We start from the raw sequence: 18503 nt of genomic DNA on the forward strand, positions 1-18503 counted from the left end.
TTCTGTTAAGCTTTATAACAAATCGACGACTTTTCGATAGCATATCGATACCTTTTTATGACAAATCGATAATTTTTTCATAACACGCCAGTAAAAAATCGAGAACGAAATCGATAACGACAACTTGATAAAAATCGATAGTTTTTGATAAATATTTAATACATTTTTGATAATAAATCGATAACTTTTCGAAAAAAATCGAAACATTTTCGATAGCAAGCCAATAACTTTTCGATCACATATCGACAAATAGTCGATAACTTTTCGATAGTAAATCAAAGATTTTTCGAAAACATATCGAAAAATGTTCGGTAACAAATCGTTAACATTTCCAAAAATAATCGACAACGTTTCCCTAATACAAATATCTGTGGATAACTTTTTGATAAGAAACCGATTTATTTTCGATAAAACATCGATAGTTTTTTGATAACATATCGATTGATATGGTAATGAAAAGTCGATGACTTTTTGGGATTATATGTATAAAGAAAATAAATGCATATTTCTCCGATAGCAAATCGGTAAAACGGTGATAAAAAGCTATTTTGTTCGATAATTTTTTGGTGAATAATCGATACATTTTTGATCATAATTCGATAACTTTTCGATAACCCTTCGATAAAAACCGACAATTAATTGATAGCGATGAAGAAGGTTTTTGGGAGTGTAACCAATGTTGGTCTTTTCCAAGAGGAACTTGAGGTCGCCAGAGCCTCAGCTGCTGAAGAAACGGAATTCGGCAGGGATAAGTGAGGTTGACAATTGGGTTAGAGAGGCTAAAAGTTGCGCTGGCATCCCCTTAAAAGGGTTGCGCTTCACAATCCCTCGAATCAAATTGGTATTTGAGTCGCCTCTTTCGACAGACATACCCAGTGCGGATATATTCTGAACCCCTAACCCGCTGGTGGTACAATTAAGTAATAAAGTTAGTTATCGATAGAAAATTTATAACACTTCGACAACAAATCGATACCTCGTCTATACCTGGTCGATGTGTTAAAAATGTGTGTATTTTTAAATTATGTTCTTTGCTTACACCCACCAGAGGTAAAGTGCAAAGATTGCAAATAATCAATGAGCTATATTTTAGATTTTACTTCCCTCCAACAAACGTAAAGGGTAATAACGAAGTAGTGTTTTACACCTGGACACAGACATGTAAGTAACACAAAATTGTTGCATAGTTCTCTCACTTTCTTTTACTTCATTGACTGGAAAGGGAATGTGAATAGCAACTAAAACTTGTCACTTCAGATAACTAACTACATTTTGATGCAGCTCATTCATTGTCGCCTTTGTATTCAAACATAACTGTTTGTTTTTTGCTTTAGCTTTCTTGGAAATTGTTCGAATTTGCATCAAACAATTTTTGATATAAGGCTTCTCCATACCTTACCGCTTTGCAGGAATTCTCACAAAAGCTTTTTGTTCACAAAACCAAAATTGTGACCAAATACAAATTCCAAATTTGAAGAAAAAAAAACCGTAAAAAAAAAAAAAACAATTTAAAACATTTTGCTATTGACAACATCCCTTGAACACATTTTGTCGAGTTCTTAGTTGGCATCAATAACACAAAAGTTACCATGTGCAATGATTGTGACAAAAGAAAAGGAATAAAAACGCTTCACACATGAATACTCTTCAAAAGGGAAAGAGCAACCAACTTTTTATAATGCCCAGCAAAAAAAAAAATAATAATAATAATTCGCTACTAGTCCTTAAAGATAGTCATCTGGGATAGAAATTTACCGTCTATAGTTTGGAAATTGGTAAAACGGTGATGACAAACTATTATTTTCGATAATTTTTCGATGAATAATCGATAACTTTTTGATAATAATTCGATAACAAATCGATAAGCCGTCGTCGATAAAAACCGACAGTTTATCCATGGAGGATTTATTTATATTAATCTGTTGTCATTATCATATTTTATTTTTTAACCTTAATTGCTTATTATCTACTTACCCTAAAATAAATTTAGGTCTCATTTACAAGATAAAGTTTAGTTTGGCTGTTATTCTTTGTAATGTCGCTTTCAGTAGCTGCACAACCACTCATTCATATAGCAACCACTGCCTATGACCATAACAGCGATTAGCAGGCCAACGAGATTCCACAGACACAATGCAAGTAATCACTTGCAAGCATTTCATTAGCACGACAGTCTCCTAACAGCGAGTATCTAAGCTTCTCAAATTGTTAATAATCACTTATACTTAAGTAGAAACAATTTGCACTTGATGGGGTAGCGAAGGCAATATGATAAGGAAAGTCTGTACTGTAAACATTTTGCGTGAACATATGTAATTGCTTTATCTTACACAGACCCCCCACTTTTGATCAGTAGATGACCGCGGTTGCCAACTACATTTTGGTGTGCCCTTATATCAGATAGAGGTGCGTCCAACGCCACTGTACCAACGGGACCAGATCATCATATAAATTACATGTGCATATTTCCAACAACCCGCCACCTGTACCCCCACAACCGTCAATTTCAGCAACCATCCGGTTGCTTGTCAATTGATCCACCAATTTGCCATCTTCGATCCACCAATCCTACCCACCAACTCGTCATCTGCGACTCGCCGGGTATCGATTTTACCAGCTACCGGTTACTTGGAAATCGATTTACCAATTCTTCATGGTAGATTCCCCAATTCTATACAGCGGTATCCACCAATTCGTCATCTGCGATTTGCCGGCTATCAATTTCAGCAATCACCAGTTGCTTAGCAATCAATCCACCACAATTCGTCATCGTCGATTACCCATGCAACACACTGTCATCGAGCAATTAACCGATTTTTCATCTTTGAGTTACCGCGTAGATAGATTTCAGGAACCATTAGGTGCTTGGAAATCGATCTACCGCTTCATCGAGTGTGGCCATCACACCCCAAGTAATCAACGCCACCCCTCACCTGTTCAATCATCACAACCCTCTGAACTGGTTGATAGGACACTACTCTTCTGCAAACCCAGTCACCCTTCACCTATTTCGCCATGTCCTACCGCCTATCCTTCGATTCCATCGGCAGCTGGACACTGTCAATCGAACCTACCCTTGTCACCCCTTCCTTCATTCGTCGGCTAGTTATCTCTGCCAAGTTGGATGTGTGCGTACGTCTGACCCAACTACCACCAACAAAGTAACGTGTATTTTTTTAGAAAACAAAATAGGTGCCTCCTTAACCCTGGATTGGCTGATTGCTACCCCAGATTTCGACAAAACTCACCCTACATCTTTTTCCACACAGTTTTGGATTAACTATTTGAATACAAGGCGCGATATACCTCCGAAGAGAATTTCGGACGAGCTTATTATTTATTTCGTATTTGTGGTGCGATTTACTTAAAATTTGACTGGCTTTTCATTTGAGAAACTTTTCTTTACGAAAAGTTGGTTCGGGACCGAACTATTCCAAAAGATCTACTTTATTATGCGATTGCTTGGAATTTGGTACAGGGGTACCTCTTCCTCAAGCTTAATACTTGGGACCCTTTATTGCCGGAAAGGAAACCAGGACGGTGCGATTTTTATTATTTAGGTAGCCTTTTGAATAGGTTTTTTAACAAGGCGTAGTGCTTAGGTAGAACAGCGTGAGAGGGAGAGTTATATAAAAACCATAGGCGGAAAAAGAGAAAATTGCTAATGACAGAAAGGAGGGGAACTTGGAGATGTTGAGAAAGAGCCCTTCTCTGAGAGGAGAAAAAAAGTTAGAGAGTGAGAGGTAGGAAAGAAAGAGTGACGAGGGAATGAAGGTAAAAATGGTGAAAGTGCGAAGCGAAGATACGATGGAAAGGAACTTAGAGAAGTTAGGAGGTGAGAAAAATGGGGATTGAGGAAGAGAACTAAGTGGTAGTAAAAGAGAGAAAAATAGATGAAATAAAACGGGAAAATACGAATGAGGAACAGAGATCAAAAAGAACTAAAATATGACAGATGCCTTTGTTTATTGAGAAAGTAGTTACTTCGCAGTGAGGAATGGTTAGGTTAGGTTGAACTGGCCGGTCAATAAAGACCTCACATAGACTGAATGTGTCCATAGTGTTACCAGAATTCGTTTGACGACCAATCAGAAGAACCGCAATCAGGTGCAAGGACATATGTTATTGAATAACTCCGTCCTTCTGGAAAATACTATCAGTTTTCTGGGACCCAGCTTAATTGCTGCCTCAAGATCTGGCAACTCTGCCGCCCCTAATAGCTGGAGCCTTGGCCAGGCGAGCGCAGGACATGAACACAGAACGTGCTCAACCGTTTATTCCTGCAGCTCACACTTTCTACACTTGCTGTTACTGACGAGGCCTAACTTATAAGCCTGTGACGCCAGAAGGCAGTGTCCAGTCAGTATGCCCATCGCGAGCCTTAAGTCTTCTCTCTTTTTCTTTTCTTTTTCATTTCTTTTTTTTTTTAAATGTGGAACGGTTCACGATTTTGCGTGTAATCCTTGCGCAGGGGCCATGCTAATCTTCTCTGTATCGTTCCAATTTTAGTATATGTTCTGCCAAAACAAGAGATATGAACCACTTTGTGAGTCTAATATCGTAGGCATGATCTTAGAAATTTTGTAGCCCCGCGCTTTTGTCCACGCCTTTTCTGCTTGATGGATCATATGCAACTCCTGTCTCCTTTTGACTTCTCTCAAACGGATTGGGAATTCTATCGTTTACTCAGCGATTGCTGCACCCTCCTTTGCCAACTCGTCGGCGTTTTCGTTACCTTCTATCCCTTTATGACTGGGAACCCAGTAAAGATGTATGGTCCGGCCTGAGCGAAGTTTTTCCAATGCTTCTTTGCATTCCAGAACACTTCTTGATGAAGTACTGTGTGAGATTATTGCCTTAATCGCAACCTGACTATCAATATATAAATTGACGCGACTGCAGCTTAAGCACGCTTCCTCCAGAATTTCTGCTGCTTTCTTCACTGCTCTAATTTCCGCTTGAAAAACGCTGCAGTAATCTGGCTAGGATCTACTTATTTCTGGGTCGACGCAGGAAACAGTAGACATAACTCCTTCCATTAATTTGGCACCGTCCGTATAGTATTTTCTGCCGTTTCTGCATCCCGGCACCAACCCTCCGGCTCAATTGTGGCCCCAATATCTCTTTCGAGGCTCATGCATATATTCCGTTTGCCCGATATTAGATGGCGCTATACTGCTGTGACCATAAGGCCTGCACTGAAGCTGCCCCGAGGCCTTAAGCCTTGTTGCCGTTGCTAACGTGATGTTTTTGGCAGCTAGGTCTGCAGGCAGGATGTTTCGCAATGCTGCTGTCGGGGTAGTTTTTAAGAGACGAATACTATGTTGTTTTATTTATTAACGATAAAGACACTCCCCGAAGGTTTTGGGGAGTCTTATCGATGTTGATAGTGCCTTGACGGATATTCATAGATCCGGTTCGTTCCGGTAACAAAGCACCGTTAAGGTACTAGCTCAACCACCTAGGGAACGAATAATATGACCTCATTAAACCTTCTAGACCACTAGAAAACCTGAAGGCCACCTTTTTCTGCTTCCGTAGGCGGGTTTCGTTAAGAGTACCTTCTTAGCCGGAGCATTATTTCGCATTCGCACAACATGCCGTCGCCAGAGTAGGCGCTATCTTTTAGTTCGCTGGACTATTTTGATGGCGGCTTAAAGCACCATTATATTTTCTTCAGTACTCGCCATCGCCAACGCTTAAAGTTACGTACATTTTTAGAAAAACTTTTTCTCCTAACACTCCCAGAGTCACTTCAACAGTTGTTGTCACTATCCATGCTTTTCTACGAAGATTTAGATTACATTCGCTAAGCAATTTAAGTCTGTGATGTAAACCATGGTAGAAAATTACCCCAACCACATTCCAAGGAGGCTTTTAGCGTATTTCAAGTTTACGATGATCACATTGAATCTTCTCGGCCATCCCGCCCTACCCTGAATTTCGAGAACCTGAAGAGCCCTTGTGAGTATTTCTATATTCGAGAATATCGCGCAAGGCAAAAAGTTTTACATCATCTCTAGTCACTGTATTTTTTTTTTTTATGTCTAAAGCCATATTCAGGGATTCATACAACTCCTTGAAAAAAATAATTTTCGATTTAAATTTAAATTTTATATTAAATTGCGGCATGTCTTATAAGAATATATTGATGACAGGTGATAGCTACTAACAAAAGGCATAAAGTAAATTTTATACAATTTGTTTAAGAATTGTCGCATTGTTGTACTCGTATAATAGCAAAACAAGAATTTCTTTTTTTTACTTTTACACATACTTACATACATAACATCCAATGTTTATGAACGCGTATACATCAATGTATGTATGAATGTATGTAACATAATATATTCTTACATTCCTATTCTAGGACCATTCACAAATTCTCATCTACTTAAAGTCCTTGTCTTTCTTCAATGATAATCAGACCAATTCTAAATATTCTCGCGGAATTTTGTTCTCGCGGATTTTTTTATTCCCGCGGAAAAATTCCTCCAATTCTGTTCTCCTAGGGAGAACAATAATTGGGAATAGGAATTTCGAATTTTCGAAGTCAGCTGTTTTGTCAATTGAAATTTCGTTGCACATTTCTTCTTTTGTTTAAAAAATTGAAAAGTTTAATTATTGTTGCAAATTTGTTGGAAATTAAGAAATAAAATATAAACAATGCACAGTATTTATAGCATTTCATGTGGTATTCACTGAAATGAGTAATGAATTGGTGCCACAGCAACATCAAGAGCGGAACGTAAGAAGAAGACGGCCGCATAACACAAATCTGCCGGAGTTGCCTGCTTTCATTCAGCAAAGCAATTTTCTGGCGGCCAAGTTGAGTTGAATTCGTCCTTCGTCATAAGCCAAAATCTAGTTAAGCCTTATTAAAAAATCCTTGGGCAACTTCTGGATGGCTGGATCAAATATGTATACCAAGAGCTCTACCGTTGCTTATGATATACTTTTCGACTTAAAATAAAGAATATTGTGGTTGTAGTTGTTGTTGTAGTTGTTGTTGTATTAACAGTGAGAATATTGTGGTAGAATGTAAATACATATTTTAGTACAAATTTGTACAAATAAGTGTTCTTTCTTAAAATAACCAATTTCCTTTAACTATTTTGATGCATTCCCTTTAATTTAACTAGTGAAAAAACTCCTATGAAATGGCAGAGAAATCTCCCTCTCCCTCACATTCATAATACCTACTTTTCTCCCATAACCGGTTTCCGCTTTTTCGAACATTGTTCAGAATAGGAGGAAAGGGAGAAGTGAAAAAACTCACAAGGAATTTTTATTTAGAATACGAGGAATGGGAGAAGGGAAAAAACTCGCACGGAATTTTCGTTTAGAATTGGGCTGGTTATTTATTTTACTGTTTGCCATATTAGTGCCTCCCGCTTAAACCCCTTTTTGTTCGCATTGTATTCTAAATTGCTACAGCACCTTCGTACTTACATACATAGGCATTTATGTGAGTACATATGAATCGTATATCTTCAAAAGCGGCTATCTCCACTCAACTAATTTTTGAGAAAAATGCAAAAAACTGCTGTTAAGAAATCAATGACTAAAATTATTTGTGTTTATTAATTTTATGTTTTTGATGATAATATAAATACATATTACCAATATAAAACAATCGGTTTCGTATATTACACCCAGAAGTTATTAAACTAAACTGGATATGGCTAGCTTGGAAACGAAGCTATGGAGTTAGCCGTATTTGAAACTAAACTATGTGGATATGGCCTATTTCGAAATTACCTTCCGATGTCTTTGGCCTATATTGGTATAAGTAAAAAGCCAAACATACTTTCATTTATTAACTAATAATAATGCAAGTAAAATGTATACATTTTTAAATTTTATTTCAAAACTTAACAAAAAACAAGTAAGGAAGGCTAAGTTCGGGTGTAACCGAACATTACATACTCAGTTGAGAGCTATGGAGACAAAATAAGGAAAATCACCATGTAGGAAAATGAACCTAGGGTAACCCTGGAATGTGGTTGTATGACATGTGTATCAAATGGAGGGTATTAAAGAGTATTTTAAGAGAGAGTAGGCCCTAGTACTATAGGTGGACGCCTTTTCGAGATATCGCCATAAAGGTGGACCAGGGGTGATTCTAGAATTTGTTTGTACGATATGGGTATCAAATGAAAGGTGTTACTGAGCATTTTAAGAGGGAGTGGGCCTTAGGTCTATCGGTGGACGGCTTTTCGAGATATCGCCATTAAGGTGGACCAGTGGTGACTCTAGAATGTTTGTACGATATTGGTATCAAACGAAAGGTGTTACTGAGCATTTTAAGAGGGAGGGGACATTAGGTCTATAAGTGGACGCCTTTTCGAGATATCGCCATTAGGGTGGGCCAGGGTTGACTCTAGAATGTTTGTACGATATGGGTATCAAACGAAAGGTGTTACTGAGCATTTTAAGAGGGAGTGGGCATTAGGTCTATAGGTGGACGCCTTTTCTAGATATCGCCATTAGGGTGGGCCAGGGGTGACTCTAGAATGTGTTTGTACGATATGGGTATCAAAATAAAGGTATTAATGAGAGTTTTAAAAGCGAGTGGCCCTTAGATGTATATGTGAAGGCGTTCTCGCGATATCGACCAAAATTTGGACCAGGTGATTCAGAAAATAATCTGTCGGGTACTGCTCATTTATTTATATATGCAATACCACTAAGTATTCCTGCCAAGATTCCAAGGGCTGTTGATTTCGCCTTGTAGAAGTTTTTCATTTTCTTCTACTTAATATGGTAGGTGTCACACCCATTTTACAAAGTTACCATGTTTCATCCCTTTTTTCGTATTTGGTATTGAATTATGGCATTATTTTCATTTTAAAGTGGGCGTGGTTATGGTCGGATTTCGGCCATTTTTTATACCAAGATAAAGTGAGTTCAGATAAGTACGTGGGCTAAGTTTAGTAAAGATATATCGGTTTTTGCTCAAGTTATTGTGTTAAGGGCCGAGCGGAAGGACAGACGGTGGACTGTGTATAAAAACTGGGCGTGGCTTCCACCGATTTCGCCCATTTTCACAGAGAACAGTTACCGTCATAGAGTCTATGCCCCCACCAAATTTGAGAAAGATTGGTAAATTTTTGTTCGACTTATGGCATTAAAAGTATTCTAGACAAACTAAATGAAAATGGGCGGAGCCACGCCCATTTTGAAATTTTCTTTTATTTTTGTATTTTGTTGCATCATATCATTACTGGAGTTGAATTTTGACTTAATTTATTTATATACAGTAAAGATATTAAATTTTTTGTTAAAATTTGAATTAAAAATTTTTTTTTTTTAAAAAGTGGGCGTGTTCTTCATCTAATTTTGCTAATTTTTATTTAGCACATATATAGTAATAGTAGTAACGTTCCTGCCAAATTTCATCATGATATCTTCAACGACTGCCAAATTACAGCTTGCAAAACTTTTAAATTACCTTCTTGTAAAAGTGGGCGGTGCCACGCCCATTGTCCAAAATCTTACTAATTTTCTATTCTGGGTCATAATGTCAATGCATCTACCAAGTTTCATCGCTGTAACCGCCTTTGGCAATGAATTATCGCATTTTTTCGGTTTTTCGAAATTTTCGATATCGAAAAAGTGGGCGTGGTTATAGTCCGATATCGTTCATTTTAAATAGCGATCTGAGATGAGTAAAAATTTAATTTTCTGAGTATATTTTTTCTTTCTTTTTGAAAGCGGGTGAACAACTAACATCAAATAGATTTAGTGGCCTGGCAAACCCTTCGATTGTGTTTTTGCCATGAGATGTTTCTCAGCAAGAAGGTTATCTGCACATGAAGTCGGCCTAAAACGAGTAGGATGATCAATTAATACGCTCATTAGCACACCACATCCTGGAAGAAAAGTGGGCTCTGTCGTCTATCTATCTGGATATTTATCACGATAAAATATTATTACTATTATTTTTGGTTTGCCATACATATTTCATGCTCTTTTAATGGCAGAAGGTTTCAAGACCGGGGCAGATTTCTGCAGAAACGATAATGGCGACCTGGTAACTGGCGTACAGAGTGTGGGGGAAGACGAACCCGATAGCCCGATCGCCCAAGCATGTTTTTTGCTTCGGCATCCAACTATGGCGAAGAGAATCGCAATATCACGGCTTAAAATCGCAAGGTGCCAAGTAATGAGGGGATACCCGCCGCGCTGTTCAAAGATAGAGGCGAAGAGTTGGTATAAGATAAAGAAGCCAAAAAGTGAGTCTTTCAGCAGATGTGGACAAGAGGAAGTGCTTGCTGACATCGTGACCTTTGTAGCCACATCATTGTTGACGGATATAAATTCGAGACTGTGAAGGATTTCGTCTATATGGGCATCAGCATTAAAAACAAAAACAATGTCGGCCTAGAAATCAAACGGAGAATAACTCTTGCTAACAAGTGCTTCTTTAAGCAATTGAAAAGTAAAGTCCTCTTTCGCTCTGCAAGTCACTCATCATACCTGTCCTGATGTATGGCTCGGAATCATAGAAGGTGTCGAGAGAAGATGAGATGGCTCTTGGAGTATTCGAGAGAAAAGTTGTCCGGAGAATTTATAGTCCTATTCGTGATGTCGACGGCGAGTATCGAACGAGGTATAATGATGAGCTATATGAGCTTTTCGCAGATATGATGATAGTGCAGCGAATAAAAACAGAAAGCTTCGCTAGCTAGGTTGTGTTATGCGGATGAACGAATACGCTCCGGCAGTTTGTAAACAGAGGAAAGAGAAGACCTTCACTGACTTGTGAGAGAGAGTTTGAGGAAGATTTGACCTCACTTGATGCTCCCAATTGGCAACTGTTATCGCAAAACAGGGTTAGCTGACCTCACTGACACAAAGTACTTCATTTTCATATAAAACTTCAAGAAGTGCTGTATGTTGAATTTTGGCAGGATTTACAGATCACGCCCGGACACATTTTTTGCTTACACTTTACTCCTTCTATTCTTATTCCGTACGAAAAATGTACACGAACAATAAATTCACGTCATTTCATCCAATCGTCACTTGCAAACAATCAACATTTCATACGTATACAATGAAAATTTCAACCAAAAGATATTAGGTAGTAATATGTACTAATTACCCAACCAAATAAACCTTTGAGATAAAAAAGTAGTAGGAGGTAAGATCGGAGCAAATTACTCCGATTGGAATAAAGTCTGAACACTGCGTCAGCAATGAAACATGTTGTCAAAAGCGTGACGTCACGCCAAGAAAATTTATTTCCCAGCTAACTATGATTTTTTTGATCTCTCATTTTTTAATGCGGGATCAGTGTTGCCAGGTGATGCAAAAAAAGAAGTTAGATTGGCAAAAAATAAGGTTAGAAAAGGCTAAATTTAGTAAAAAAAAGAAGCTATAAAAAGGCCAGAAATTGTTTGGTTAATTCATTAAATTTTTTATATTTTAGTTTACACATTTGTAAATAAAAACTTATAAAAATAATTTAAGCATAACTTCATGTTTCAAAACATATCAGGCACATTTTCCTTGACTAGCACATGGAATTACTTTAAATGATTACATATGTGTATATACATAAAAAAATATTACAAACTAATTATTTATATAAAATATTCCCCGTCTGAAGAATCAGAAGAGCTTAAGTCTGGGTATAAAGTTTGGCTATTTACAATAGATATGAGATCATCGGTAATTTCAAAGTCATTACAACATTTAGATAAGCGTTTTAACGAGCATCTAATATTAAGCAGCGCATTAAGCATTTTAATTTTTAGTTTGTTCCTTAATTTAGTTTTCAGAATTTTCATGCCACCAAAAATTCTTTCAACTTCCGCGTTACTGAGTGGTAATATTAAAAAACTAAATATTAATTCGACAAGTTCTAAAAACATTTTTCCATTGTATAGTTATAAGTTTTCGCCACTGCAGCTCTATTAATGCTATTTGACTTGAAGAATAACTGTACTTCTCTTTTTGAAAGTAAGAAAATACATCTGGCTTTGAAATGTTCAACGAATTTTCAGAAGAAAAAGAATTAATCTTTTGTAGAGAACTCATATTATTAGGTATTAGGTGTTCACAGGAACTATTGAAATTATTTTATTTTAGAAATTTTTAAAAATACATTCGGAGTAAAAAAGGCTAGAAAAAAGTCAAGAAGCTAAACCCAAAATTTCGGGGCTAAAGGCAAAAAAAAAGGCTAAATCTACCCTCGAAAAGGCTAACCTGGCAACACTGTGCGGGATCTCTTTATTGGTTCATGAACGAAATCAGTCTAAGCTAACTGACACAAAATATGTCGTAACCAGTGCTGCCAGAGGAAGAGGATGAAAAATTGACTGGTTATGGAATTAAAAATTTAATCAAAAGAAATGGGAAAAATTAAAAAAGTTAAAAATGATATTTTTTGATTATTTTTAATCAAAATTATTGAATAATTACTTTTTTCTGAAGAGAAGTTAAAATAATCATTACCCATTAAAAACCCATCTAATCAATTGATTACTTATCATAATTTAAATTTAACAGATTTGAAATAGATAAAGCATTGGGGTATAGAACATGTTAATTTGATCGAAAAAAAAATTTATTAGTCAATTTTATGGGATACGCGATGAGCCAGCTTATTTTGCTGTGAAAACCCCAAACTAAGTATAAATATAACTTACATCTTAAATAGGTCAGGTACATAGATATCACTTACGAAAATGCTCAGTGATAGAAATAGAGTTCGGCTTAAAAGTAGTAGCGGTCTAAAGGAATTTAGCCTGTAATTATTCGAAAAGAAAAATCTTTTGGCAGATACATATGTATAAAAATCTTAATTTTGAAAATTTTGCAGTGCAATTTTTCGAAATATAAAAAAAGGCCAAAAAATCTACATTTTGAAGATTCACTTATCGCAACGCTGGTCGTGGTACGCAAAATAAGCGGGAACAACAAAATTGCGAATTACTATTGGTCGGTTCGAGATGGCCAGATTTGAACTTAAGGCACCACTGGAGATGGACGATTTGGAAACTAAGGGCAATTTAAATAGAGTAATTTGGCTTGAATATAACCACTTTTGTTAAGAAATTATTTAAATGCTAATACAAGTCATATTTTAGAATATAATGTGATAATTAGCCTAAAAAATTAAAACTTTTGAGATGGCCGGTTTTGAAAATAGACGATTCATATTTTTATGGGTATTTCTACAAAGGTAAATACCTAAAACGAGCTTTACAGATTTAATACCACAAAATTTTCTGTTAGCTCTTAATGGTTGCAGAGATTTGCTTAATACTTTTAGATTATAAGATTTGTTAGAAGAGCTTTTTTTTTTTTTTGGAATGACAAATACTTATTATGCATGCTTATCTTTTTTGAGGTAAGATAATGACTTAGAACTGGCAAAACGTTTTATGTGACTTAGAATACGAGCTCTGGAGTGAGCTATGAAAAGAACAACAAGTCCTGTCAGCTAAAATTGCTGGAACTATTTGCCCTGCCCAAAGTGTAATTCCCTGTCAAATCTGTTTTCCAATCCCCCATTCTCTACAAACTGAAGTACATTCTTTATCCATGCTTCATTAGTTTATCAGTATTCGGTGATAAATATTTCTCGTTTTTTCTTTTTTTCGCAATTAGCGATGTAGAAGCAGTCGGCCATTATTCAGACTTACTTCTTTTATATGTATGAGTTCCGATTGATATTTTTTCGCCAATCTCCATACAAAACTGAAGACTATTGCAATGCATTTTTGAGTAACTTCCCGGAGCGCTAAGGTGTGGATACTTGAAACAGACATCGGAACGAGGTAACAACTTAACGTGAAGATAAAAAAATTTTGCTATGTTGGCCATGGGTCGGGAAAGTTCTAAAAAACATCGGAGCTAGGAAATTTTGTTTTCAAGTTTTAAGGAACTTCCCGATAACTCAGAGATATTCAACTTTGAATGCAGATTTGGGCTCCATTATGTTGTAATATTTGTAAAAAAAGAGTAGTCTAGATAGGCCAGGGATTGAGATATTTAGAAAGTCCATTTACAACATCTGGAATCTTGCGACTGCTATTTGAGCAAATTCTAGTAGAGGTAGATTCTTGAAACTCAGAACATATTTCAGAACTTCGTGACAATACATTACGAGGGAAAAAAATCCGCTGGTGGTCCAGGGATCCTGAAAATTTTAAAAATCGTCAGAGCTTGGATATTTTGCTTTCGAGGTTCAAGGAGCTTCCCGATAACACAGTGACGTGGAACTTTAAACATAGCATAAGCCTCTATTAGGTTGTAATATTTCGAATACAAGAGTTTTCTAGATGGGGGAGGGTTCCAGATATTTAGAAAAAGTTCATTTGCAACATGTGGAATGTTGCGACCGTTATTTCAGTAACTTCCCGTAAATCTAGATTCTAAAACTATGAGGGAACAAAGTAGTTTACTAGGTGATCCAGGCATCGCGAAAATTCAAAAAATCTTCCGAGTTTGGAAATTTTGCTTTCGAGTTTTCAGAAACTTCTCGACAGATAACACAGAGACCTGGAACTTTGAACACAGCTGCGGGCCTTACTACGTTGTAATATTTAGGATAAAAAAGTTTTTTTCGTTGTGACAGGGATCGGGTATTTAGAGATATTAAAAAGTCCATTTACAACATCTGGAATCTTGCGACTGCTATTTGAGCAAATTCTAGTAGAGGTAGATTCTTGAAACTCAGAACATATTTCAGAACTACCTGATAATACAACATAAAGGAGAAAAGTATTTGGCTAAGTGGTTCAGGGACTGTGAAAATTCAAAACAATCTAGCGAACTTGGTAATTTTACTTTCGAGCTTTAAGAAACTTCGAGATAACACAAAGATCTGCAACTTTGAACGTAACTTTTGGCTATATTAGGTTGAAATATTTAGAATAAGAAAGTTTTCTAGATGGGATGGGATGGGATCGAGATATTTAGAGATATTTAAAATACCAATTATAATTGTGGAATCTTTCCATCGATTTTTAAATAACTACTCACTGAGCTAGAAACATGAAACATTACACATAGTTCAGGTCACCCTGACAATGAACAAAAGATAAAATAACAAGTAAGGAAGGTTAAGTTCGGGTGTAACCGAACATTACATACTCAGCTATGGTGACAACATAAGGGAAAATAACCATGTAGGGAAATGAACCGAGGGAAACCCTGGAATGTGTTTGTATGACATGTGTATCAAATGAAAGGCATTAAAGAGTATTTTATGAGGGAGTGGGCCATAGTTCTATAGGTGGACGCCATTTAGGGATATCGCCATAAAGGTGGATCTGGGTTGACTCTAGAATTTGTTTGTACGATATAGGTATCAAATTAAAGGTATTAGTGAGGGTTTTAAAAGGGAGTGGGCCTTAGTTCTATAGGTGGACGCCGTTTCGAAATATCGCCATAAAGGGAGTGGTGGTAGTTGTACAGGTGGTCGCCTTTTCGAGATATCGCCATAAAGGTGGACCAGGGGTGACTCTAGAATGTGTTTGTACGATATTGGAATCAAATTAAAGGCATTAATGAGAGTTTTAAAAGGGAGTGGTGGTAGTTGTATATGTGAAGGCGTTTTCCAGATATCGACCAAAATGTGGACCAGGGTGACCCAGAACATCATCTGTTGGATACCGCTAATTTATTTATATATGTAATACCTGCAAAGATTTCAAGGGTTTTTTATTTCGCCCTGCAGAACTTTTTCATTTTCTTCTACTTAATTGGTAGGTGTCACAACCATTTTACAAAGTTTTTTCCAAAGTTATATTTCGCGGCAATAAAACAATCCAACTACCTTACCATGTTTCATCCCTTGTTTCGTGTTTGGTATAGAATTATGGAATTTTTTTCGTAATTTTCGATATCGAAAAAGTGGGCGTGGTCATAGTCGGATTTTGTTCATTTTTTATATCAAGATAAAGTGCGTTCATGTAAGTACGTGAACTAAGTTCAGTAAAGATATGTCGATTTTTGCTGTAGTTATCCTGTTAACGGCCATTCGGAAGGACAGACGGAAGACCGTGTATAAAAACTGGGCGTGGCTTCAACCGATTTCGCCCATTTTCACAGAAAAGAGATAACGTCATAAAATCTATGCCACTACCAAATTTCAAAAGGATTGGTGAATTTTTGTTCGACTTATGGCATTAAAAGTATCCTAGACAAATTAAATGAAAAAGGGCGGAGCCACACCCATTTTGAAATTTTCTTTTATTTTTGTATTTTGTTGCACCACATCATTACTGGAGTTGAATGTTGACATAATTTACTTATATACTGTAAAGATATTAAATTTTTTGTTAAAATTTTACTTTAAAAATTTTTTTTTTTTTAAGTGGGCGTGGTCCTTCTCCGATTTTGCTAATTTTTATTGAGCGTACATATAGTAATAGGAGTAACGTTCCTGCCAAATTTCATCGTGATATCTTCAACGACTGCCAAATTACAGCTTGCAAAACTTCTAAATTACCTTCTTTTAAAAGTGGGCGGTGCCACGCCCATTGTCCAAAATTTTACTAATTTTCTATTCTGCGTCATAAGTTCAACACACCTACCAAGCTTGGTCGCTTTAGCTGTCTTTTGTAATGAATTATCGCACTTTATCGGTTTATCGAAATATTCGATATCGAAAAAGTGGGCGTGGTTATAGTCCGATATCGTTCATTTTAAATAACGATCTGAGATGAGTGCTCAGGAACCTACATACCAAATTTCATCAAGATACCTCAAAATTTACTCAAGTTATCGTGTTAATGGACGGACGGACGGACGGACATGGCTCAATCAAATTTTTTTTCGATCCTGATGATTTTGATATATGGAAGTCTATATCTATCTCGATTCCTTTATACCTGTACAACCAACCTTTATGCAATCAAACTTAATATACTCTGTGAGCTCTGCTCAACTGAGTATAAAAAGAATATAAAAAAATTTCAAGTACTTCCTTTATATAAATAGACCAAAAAACGAAAAATTTCTCTTTAAGCAAACACATAATGCTAGTACTTTCATAAGCTTTGCTTTCTTGGAGCACTTTTTAACTAAAATTTCAGTTTTAGAATAACTTTTTATTCTGTTTATTCCAGTGTTTGAATTCGCTACTACGGTGTAGCAGCAACAATGAAAAATATGCTCTGCTACTGCTCCGGCTCTGAGCATGAACAGAGCATAGAACAGAGCCGTAGCATTAAAAAGTGATCGCATTTCTTATGCTCTGCTATGAGCTACGAAGTATTTTGGAGCTAAACAAACGGCAGAGTGGAAAAACAATGCCCAATAGCGAAAAAAACGTTCGTAGTTTTTAGTCTGCTATTTGCCGCGCTCTAAAAGACTACTATCTCAAAGTAGAGCCTAAAAATGCTTTCACATTTTTATGCTGCGGCACTGTTCTATGCTCTGCTTTTATACTAAGCTGAGCAGAGCTCACAGATTATATTAAATTTTGTTCGCATAACGGTAATCCGTAACGGCATAAACTAATCGAGATAGATATAGACTTCTATATATCAAAATGATCTCGGCGAAAAAAGAAATTTATTTAGCCATTTCCGTTCGTCCGTCCGTCCGTCCGCCCGTAAACACGATAACTTGAGTAAATTTTGAGGTATCTTTATGAAATTTGGTCTGTGGGTTCCTGGGCACTCATCTTAGATCACTATTTAAAATGAACGAAATCGGACTATAACCACGCCCACTTATTCGATATCGAAAATTTCGAAGAACAGAAAAAGTGTGATAATTCAATATCGGAGACGTATAAGGCGGTGAAACTTGGTAGGCGGATTGACCTTAAAACGTAGAAAGGAAAATTAATAAAATTTTGGACAGTGGGCGTGGCACCGCCCACTTTTAAAAGAAGGTAATCTAAAAGTTTAGCAAGCTGTAATTTGGCAGTCGTTAAAGAAATCGTGATGAAAATTGGCAGGAAGGTTACTCTTATTACTATATGTATGCTTAATAAAAAATAGCAAAATCGGAGAACGACCACGCCCACTTAAAAAACAATTTTTTTTTTTAAGTCAAATTTTAACAAAAAATTTAATATCTTTACAGTATATAAGTAAATTATGTCAAAATTCAATTCCAGTAATGATATGGTGCATAAAATTCAAAAATAAAAGAAAATTTCAAAATGGGCGTGGCTCCGCCCTTTTTCATTTGATTTGTCTAGGATACTTTTAATGCCATAAGTCGAACAAAAATTCACCAATCCTTGCGAAATTTGGTAGGGGCTTAGAGTCTAGGACGGTAACTGTTTTCTGTGAAAAAGGGCGAAATCGGTTGAAGCGACGCCCAGTTTTTATACACAGCTGACCGTCTGTCCTTCCGCTCGGCCGCTAACACAATAACTTGAGCAAAAATCGATATATCTTTACTAAACTTAGTTCACGTACTTATCTGAACTCACTTTGTATTGGTATAAAAAATGGGCGAAATCCGACTATGACCACGCCTACTTTTTCGATATCCAAAATTACGAAAAATGAAAAAAAAAATGC

At 36.5% G+C, this 18503-nt stretch overlaps 1 long non-coding RNA gene and 1 pseudogene across 1 annotated transcript in view; one reads left to right on the forward strand and one right to left on the reverse strand.

Moving 5' to 3' along the window:
* The window catches only part of LOC137252008 (uncharacterized), a 197806-nt gene that overhangs the window by 76359 nt on the left and 102944 nt on the right, over positions 1–18503 (forward strand). The gene's annotated exons all lie outside the window — the stretch shown is intronic.
* LOC137234082 (U6 spliceosomal RNA) lies at positions 4427–4527 on the reverse strand (annotated as a pseudogene).

Source organism: Eurosta solidaginis, chromosome 5 (assembly GCF_040869045.1).
Source record: "Eurosta solidaginis isolate ZX-2024a chromosome 5, ASM4086904v1, whole genome shotgun sequence".
NCBI lineage: Eukaryota > Metazoa > Arthropoda > Insecta > Diptera > Tephritidae > Eurosta > Eurosta solidaginis.